Source organism: Suncus etruscus, chromosome 14 (genome assembly GCF_024139225.1).
Source record: "Suncus etruscus isolate mSunEtr1 chromosome 14, mSunEtr1.pri.cur, whole genome shotgun sequence".
NCBI lineage: Eukaryota > Metazoa > Chordata > Mammalia > Eulipotyphla > Soricidae > Suncus > Suncus etruscus.
The window spans coordinates 62,548,894-62,557,743 of record NC_064861.1 but is presented as its reverse complement, the minus strand read 5'-3'; the positions used below and the strand labels follow the sequence as shown (position 1 = coordinate 62,557,743).

At 45.1% G+C, this 8,850-nt stretch overlaps 1 non-coding gene across 1 annotated transcript; it reads right to left on the bottom strand.

The window, feature by feature from the left end:
* Positions 1-2,925: 2,925 nt before the first annotated feature.
* LOC126029161 (U6 spliceosomal RNA) lies at positions 2,926-3,032 on the bottom strand. Its single transcript, XR_007502812.1, has one exon. It is a non-coding gene; the product is annotated as a U6 spliceosomal RNA (small nuclear RNA).
* Between the last annotated feature and the right edge of the window lie 5,818 nt (positions 3,033-8,850).

Below are 8,850 nucleotides of genomic sequence, written 5' to 3'. Positions count from 1 at the left end.
AAAAAACAAAACAAAACAAACAAAAAAAACAAATAAAAACAAAACAAGAAAAAGAAGGGGTGCTGCAGTGGTAGGGTTTGGCGTTCCCTCCACTTTTTTTTTCTTTTTCTTTTTTTATTTCTTTTTTTTTTTTTTTTTTTTTTTTTTTGTATAGGCACAGTAAGCTTTGGGGGAGAATGGGAATTCCCGTGGGCTAGGAGATTCAGGGCTTCTCCATCTTTGAAGCATACCATCATGGGATCAACCCCTGTCTCCATAGGTGTTCATTACCTTGTCCCAAGGGCTTTGTATGTGGTACCAGGAAACTTTCCTCTCAGTTGTAGGTGAGACAATGAGGCCACTGCATCCAGCGTTCTTGACATTTGTACAGGTCCTAGGACAGGGTCTAGGTTAGAGTCTTTATGGTTCTAAAGGTTCTATTCCACCATTGTTGTGTACAGTCTTCTGTATCCGATGCTCCCTGTTTTCATTCAGTCCCCAAGCCGAAGTATGGGATATTATGGATCTAAGGGTTCTGCTCAGGCTCTTTTTTCCAAGTTGGGCTTCTGCCATAAGAAATCCTCTTTTTTTTATTTAATAAGAGTTCTGGTCCACAGTCTAGAGCAGGGTTTTCTTTATTGGTCCCAAGGATAGTTCTGCCCAGTCTCAGCTGTCAAAGTCAGTTTTCTGTACATGGTGCTCATATTTTTTGCTGTTCAAAAGACAGTATATCCTCTGGTTTCCATCCAGTGTTAGGAGAGGTGATAAGACAACTTGGTCTTGGGTCAAGTTGTCATTTCCTCATTCTCATATCATAACTGGTACAAATTAGTGCCAGAGCTATGCTATAATTCTCCCAATGGAGTTGGTTCCTGGAGTTGCCCAGAGCTGTATCAGTTCTACATCTGGGATCTGGGGTTTGGAGTTGAACTGACACTGTCCAATCTCCTGGAGACTGGGTTGTATCCACATGACACATGTCTGGGATGGGAGGCACCCTAGTGTTATAAAAAGTGTAAGGTCTTATCCCTAGAAGATAAGATCTTATTTCTGTGTCTATGGTTTCCCCTTGTTTACTGTGCCCATACAATAACGTATGGTTTCATGTTGGATTGCTGGTGCTATTCTGGGTAAGGATGACTGGTCATACTCACACTTTCTGTGGTTCGTTTTTGATCTGCCATTTTATCCCAGGCAAGGCTTTAGTACCAAGCAGCACCAAAAATGATAATGATAGCAAACATATGACTACCTTAAAATAGAACAAATAAATAAACCTGTGTTTAAAAAGAAAAAAAAAAGAAAGAAAACAAAGGTATTTGAAGACAACAGATGATAGTTGAGTTTGAGACATGTCTTGCGGCATTACAGAACCCTATATTGTCCTTGAACTAGGGGTTTTGCTGAAGCTGATTCCGGTATCATGCAACAGTCCATAGTTTGATGGGGGCGAGAGGGGCCACCAAGCATGGGTCAGCGGGCGTGTTGGTTGTAGTTCTTTGTCGAGGCATGATATGGGGACCGAGAGGGTGTCTTTCAATGAGGAGCTGGATGGTGGTCTGTTGGGGCAGAAGGTCAGTCTTGGTGTCTACCCAGTTAGGAACTGAGGATAAAGAGGGTTGAATAAGGGGAAGATATGGTTCAGGATTGGGGTATGAGGGGGTTGTAGAGACACAGGGGTGAGGGGAGAGGCAATACATGATAGAGACTATATACAATATATAGATGGACTGTTTATGGTTTAGTCTTGGAGTCAATATGAAAAGTCACGTCCACAAAAAAACTAGAGAATAAAGGTCTATTTGAGTGTTTTATCCAAATCTTGGGCATCCTGATTCCATTCCTAGGAACAGTCTCTAGGATCAGGAATGTTTTTGGATAATGCTTAAAAAGTATATTTGTGGAGCAGGCGCATTTGCGCCCTCGTGGTTTTGAAAAATAGTATTAGTAGCAAACAATACAGGGGGTCCAGTATGCATAGGGGAGGGGTTTCCCTTCTCCGCCTGCCCCCCATGGCCCGAGTTGCCAGGGCTGGCCATGAAGACCCTCCTGGCGTGGAGGGTCTCAGTCTCCTGGACCAAGTGTTCAGTCCAGGTCTGTGGCCCGCTGTCTGCCCAGAGACCCTGACATACCAGAAAAAAGAGGGATGGCTTTCCTGGCATGTGCGCCCTGCTGGGTCCAACTGCGAGCTCCCTCTCCAGTTTGAAAATTCCACATCCTCAAATCTTCTGCACATTCCTTTACACTCATTTTGTAACTTTTCTCCATTCCAATTTGCAACCAGCTGGTTACACTTTTATAGAATTTCCTTCCTTTTACCAGCATTCATATATCTATACATTACATTTCTTTCACAAATCACACACCTACACTCCTTTTTTTTTTTTTTTTTTTTTTGGCTTTTGGATCATACCGGCAGCACTCAGGGGTTACTCCTGGCTCTGCATTCAGAAGTTGCTCCTGGCAGGCTTGGGGAACCAAATGGGATGCCAGGATTTGAACCGGGATCCATCTACGGCTAGCTGGCTAGCCAAGTGCAAGGTAAATGCCCTACTGTTGTGCTATCGCTCCAGCCTCTGCACTTTTTTTTTAAGCTTCTCTTTTTTCCTTTGAGGGCATTTTGCCAAAGGATATAACTTTTATAGCTTATATTAAAAGAATATTTAAAGGTGCCAGAGAGATAGCCTGGAGGTAGGGCATTTGCCTTGCATGAGTGCAGAGGGACAGTGATTCAAATCCTGGCATCCCATATGGTCCTCCAAGCCTGCCTGGAGCGATTTCTTTCTTTCTTCCCTTTTTTCTTTTGTTTTTGATTTTGAGTCACACCCGGCGTTGCTCAGGGGTTACTCCTGGCTGTCTGCTCAGAAATAGCTCCTGGCAGGCACGGGGGGACCATATGGGACACCGGGATATCTCTCCGGGCCCTCTTTCTTCCTTTTTTTTTTTTTAAATATAGAATGCTTCACAAATTTGCGTGTCATCCTTGTGCAAGGGCCATGTTAATCTTCTCTATATCTTTCCAATTTTAGTATATTTGCTGACCAAGCGAGCACTGGAGCGATTTCTGAGCATAGAACCAGGAGTAACCCCTGAGCGCTGCTGGGTGTGACCCAAAAACCAAAGGGGAAAAAAAAAGAACATTTAAAATATATTTCTACAATAAATAGATGTAATAATTTCTTTCTTAAATTTTCAATTATCAAATACAAACTATAAATAAAACTATTAAAGGTTACCAAACAAACAAATATCCCTGCTTTTGAAGACCTTAATTTAATAATTTGTAAATTACCAAGAATTCTAATACCAATGAGTATTCCCTTTTAATTCATGTAAGTTGATTTTGAAAGGAAAATCTCCGAGATAAAACATTGAACCAACAGGCTAGAGAGATAGCATGGAGGTAGGGCGCTTGCCTTGCATGCAGAAGGACGGTGGTTCAAATCCTGGCATCCCATATGGTCCCCTGAGCCTGCCAGGAACGATTTCTGAGCACAGAGCCAGGAGTAACCCCTGAGCACTGCTGGGCGTGACCCTCCCCCCCAAAGAAAAATTGAACCAAAATCAAATTTAGAAGCTATGATGTCTTACAGTGCTTAATATACTCCATGTTAAAATTTGTCAGATTAAAAACAAAATTCTTAGACCATTACAAAATGTAAATTCTTTTTTTACACCCCCCACCCTATAAAATAGAAATTATTATTATTTTTGGTTTTTGGGCCACACCCGGGGATGCTAGGGGTTACTCCTGGCTATGTGCTCAGAAATAGTTTCTGGCTTGGAGGACCATATGGGATGTTGGGGGATTGAACCATGGTCTGTCCTAGGCTAATGGTGCAAGGCAGATACCTTATGGCTTGTGCCACCGCTCCAGTCACCAAAATATAAATTCTTAATGTCCTTATCATACTCACTATTAGTTATTATGCTTCTTTCTTAATAACTTAGAACATCTTTTAAAATAGTTCTTTTTCTCTAGTTTTACAGGCATATCATTTTCAACTTTAAAATATATATATCTTACATACATATCTTATATTTTTTTGCTGATTGTGAATGCAAATAGTTTAACATATTATACTGATGTGATCAAGGAGGCTGCTTTTTGCTCTGACAGTATAAATAAGAAAACTTCATCTGCAAATATTTCTTTTTTTTTTTTTTTTGGTTTTTGGGCCACACCCGGTGATGCTCAGGGGTTACTCCTGGCTATGCGCTCAGAAGTCGCTCCTGGCTTGGGGGACCATATGGGACGCCGGGGGATCGAACCGCGGTCCGTCCGAGGCTAGCGCAGGCAAGGCAGGCACCTTACCTTTAGCGCCACCGCCCGGCCCCCTGCAAATATTTCTAAACAAGTAATACAATTAAAATTTAGTGTTTTCTAACAAAAAGTCTAAAATAAAATAGTTCACTACTAAACAACCCTGTAGATATCCTCTTATCAATAAAAATCCAAGTGCCAAAGATCATTACAAATCCACAATAATATATATATATTTAATACCAATTATTAAGTTACTCAGACTTTACAGGGTTAATTACTTAATTTCAGCAAATGAGAAATAGGTATTGTGCAACAGTTCCCAAATTAACTTATCAAGGACAGCAAATGCGTTTCAAATCTAAGCATTATAGTAAGTTGTAAAGCTTCAGAAAGACAGAATAGACTGATCTTACTTAAGTTTTGGAAAGGCTGTATTTTATCCAGATACTCCAATTTTTATCTCCTTTCTTTCAATTTTGAAAACAAGTTGCTAGACTTTCTTACATCTGACAGGACCAAATTGTCCTTTATTATACTAATTAAAGACATTTAAATCAGCTCTATAGATTCCAATAAAATACAATTACAATATAGTACCATGACATTCAGAGAGAATTTTTTAATATTAATATAACCTATTAATATTTTCACATTTTGAAAAGCTATCTTATGACTGACATTAAATTTTTTTTTTTTTGGTTTTTGGGCCACACCCAGTGACGCTCAGGGGTTACTCCTGGCTCTGCGCTCAGAAGTCGCTCCTGGCTTGGGGGACCATATGGGACACCGGGGGATCGAACCGCGGTCCGTCCTAGGCTAGCGCAGGCAAGGCAGGCACCTTACCTCCAGCGCTACCGCCCGGCCCCCGACATTAAATTTTTACCTGGTGACAAAACTGTCATAAAATTTAGTTATCTGAACATTCACAAAATTAACAATATTAACTAAAAAGGGCTAACTACAACATTTTCCACACAATTTTTTCTGTTTTTAGATACCTTTAAAATTAGTAATTTTTCTCCAGTAGAAATATAAAAATACTAAGTTTTTTTTTTTTGTTTTGGTTTTTGGGTCACACCCAGTGCTCAGGGGCTACTCCTGGCTCTATGCTCAGAAATCGCCCCTGGCAGGCTCAGGGGACCATATGGGATGCTGGGATTCGAACCACCGTTCTTCTGCACACAAGGCAAACGCCTTAACGCTGTGCTATCTCTCCGGCCCCCAAAATACCAATATTTAAAAAAAAACTTTTTGTAGCCTGCTTGAATTTAAAATGGCCAAAGTTTTTCTTTTCTGATAGTCTGTATTTCCCAAGGAGAAGGCAGTGAATAAAAGGGAAGTTCTGTGTTCATATCTCAAAGTTTCAGCTTCTTTTTCTCTGGAAAAAGAACTTACGGGCCTGAACTTAAAAGTCTCCCAATTTCCAATGTCTTAATAATTACTTTATATAACCCAGAAAACCCCTTTTTTCTGGTTTAATCAGCAAATTGGTCTAATCTAACCCACAGTTGGAAGGGGCTAGGCTAATTCTCTGTGCCAGCTATCCTGCTCCATGTGTTCCCTTGGAAACACAGTCAGCAGCTTACTTGGGGAGCAGAGAAGGGTCAAGGTCTCATGCTTTCCGAGGGCCTGGCTGTGGCTACTGCAGCGGTCTGGGAGCACTTTCACTTGCAGATGGCCCAGCCCCAAAACTGGAGTGCAGCCTCCACTTTTCTGGCACTGCCTGCTCTGTTAGCTGGACAAAACCCCCTCCTATGGAAAGGGGGAGCAGTGGCAGGTCTGTGCTCACTCCCTGTGGTGCACTGCCTTCTGGCTCAAGTGTTCTGCCATCTCTCTTGGCCGCAGTAGCAGCAATGGACTCAGAGACATAACAAGCCAACACATATTAGCAAAACACAGAATGCAATGAGGGCAGACAAACACTCCTTCACATATAGCAGAGACCAGACACACACTAAAAATGGCACACACGGGCCCGGAGAGATAGCACAGCGGCGTTTTCCTTGCAAGCAGCCGATCCAGGACCAAAGGGGTTGGTTCGAATCCCGGTGTCCCATATGGTTCCCCGTGCCTGCCAGGAGCTATTTCTGAGCAGACAGCCAGGTGTAGCCCCTGAGCACCGCCGGGTGTGGCCCAAAAACCAAAAACCAAAAAAAAAAAAAAAAAAAAAAGTGGCACACACAATAACCCAAGGCTTTTTCCTTCTCTTCCCTTCTGATATTACCAGAGCCCATCAGCCCGGCAGGGGTCTCAAACTCAATTTACCTGCGGGCCGCAGGAGGCAAAGTTGGGGTGATCCTTGAGTGCAAAGTCAGTAGTAAGCCTTGAACATTGGGGGGGGGGGGGTGACCCAAACAACTAAAACAAAACAAAACAAAACAAAATAAGATTCCTCTAGGGCAGGGCCACAAAACGTTGTACGTTGGGCCGTTTTGCAGCCCACGGACGGTGAGTTTGAGACCCCTGTAAGGGAGCTCACTAGAGTACTGACTGAGCTCATAACCAGCTCTAGTTTTGATGCCTCCTTAGTCAAGCCTCTTGGTCCTCTTGGTCCTAAGAGACCACAGCTGACAGCCTGCAGATCTTTTTGTTCTAATCCTCCCAATATTGGGCCGGTTGTACCCCAGGCCGAGGGGGAGTCAATCCCGGACGAGCCCCCAAATGTAATTGTCTGAGATGACCACCCAAGTCAGCGCTGAGAATCAGAGACCACCTCCGATAATAAAAGATGCAAAAGGGTGTCTATTCAGCTAGCCAAGGTCCAAGTACCATCCAACCCAACCAGTGGAGTTTGTTACCCCTCCCCAAATTCCATATGCTACTATTACCTGTTTTGTCAGACCCACCCACACCTGGGAAGGGATGTTGTTTGGACTAGAGGATGATAGAGGATGATTGTGGGAGGGGAAGGGAAAGAGAAAGAGAGAGGAGAAGCAGAAAGGGTGCTTGGAGGACAGTGAGTAAAAGCTGCTGCGAAAAAGCTTAGCATAGAGGCCATGTGAGTAAAATGCACATAGCAGCTAGGGCCCTGAAATAAAGCTAGGTATCTCCTAAGTCTTCATTTGACTGACTGTGAGATCATTCCTCCTCCATTATCCTGCAACCTACAGACCCGCTGGCTGTAGGGGCTGGAGGCACTGGGCCAAGCCGAGAAAGGCCACAGCCCACAACACTAGGACTTTCAATATTTTTTAGTTTGTTTTGGACCACACCTGGCAGCACTCAGTGGTTACTTCTGGCTCTATGCTCAGAAATTGCTCCTGGCAGACACGGAGGACCATATGGGATGCCAGGACTTGAACTGGAATCAGTTCTGTGTTGGCCAATGTGCAAGGGAAACACCTTACCGCTGTGCTATCGCTCTGGCCTGAGCAATAGCACAAACGGAAGGACGTTTGCCTTAAACCTGGCCAACCCAGGTTCAATGCTCTGCATCCCATTTAGTGGGGTCCCCAAGCCTTCCAGGAGATATTTCCAGCGTGGAGCCCAGGAGTAACCCCTGAGCACTTCTGGGTGTGGCACCAAAACAAACAAACAAATAAAAATATATCTTCAAAGACCTGAACTGAAAGGTAGAGGTGGGCACAGGTAGGAGGCAGGCACCCTACAGAGCAGAGTTCAAAACCAGAACCTGAGACCTGGGGCATCCTCACACCCACCACATCCAGCAAAACACCCCAGGAACCTGAAGCCTTGAGTCCTGTGGGGGCCCAGAGATGGATAGTAGAGTCTAGAGACAGCCTTGCAGGGAGCTGGAGAAGCCAGCCAGAGCTGAGAGAGCACGAGGATTTTGGGGACTGGAAGGAAAAACCAGGCCAAAAGGTCCCTTGCAGCGCAGGCCTGAAGCCCAGAGCGCCCCCTGGAGGCTGTGTGGGGCACCACAGCGTAGCAACCCTACCTGTAGGCCTTGGTGTCCCGTGCGCATGCGGCCAGCCTGAGCTAGTGCATGGCGATCCTTGTTGTCGCCTGCTGCTCCTGTTAGCGCTGTGGCTGATGGCGGTGCAGGAAACCCGTGCCCAGACCACGTGGTTGGGAGCCCCCCACAAGGCCACCTCCAGCGCCCCAACAAGTCCAGAATCACCACCCAGTCTGTGCGGTCCCTGATGTGGGATTTCCCATCATGGACGGGTGAGTTGGGAGAGCGTTGCATTTTAATGTGGCGGGAGAGGGAAAAGATGGGGGGTGGACGGGAAGGGGCAGGAAGGAAGGAGGGGTGTCTGAGCAAGTTGGGGGTCACAGGAGGTGTTTCCCACCACTCAAAGGATCTGCTTTCCCCTCTATTCGGCACCCCCATTATTGGGAGACCTTCTCAGCTCAGGATTATGGGGTCTATGGGACAGTCTGGTGAGGGGGTTCTGCCCTGCCCCAGCCCAGGAACAAGAACTCCCACCACCCTCCCTCCACTGTATCTTGACCTCCCAGCCTTGACGCCCCTCCAGGCACAACGACCTTGTCTCCCTGAATTTAGGCAACTGCACCAACGGTCAGCTGGGGTTTATCCCCCTTTCATGACCCTGTGGCAACACCACCACTTTGGACAGCCTGAGAAGAGGCCTCCTCGGTGCCCAAGTATCACCAGCGTCCCACAGAGTGAAGGTTTTCGG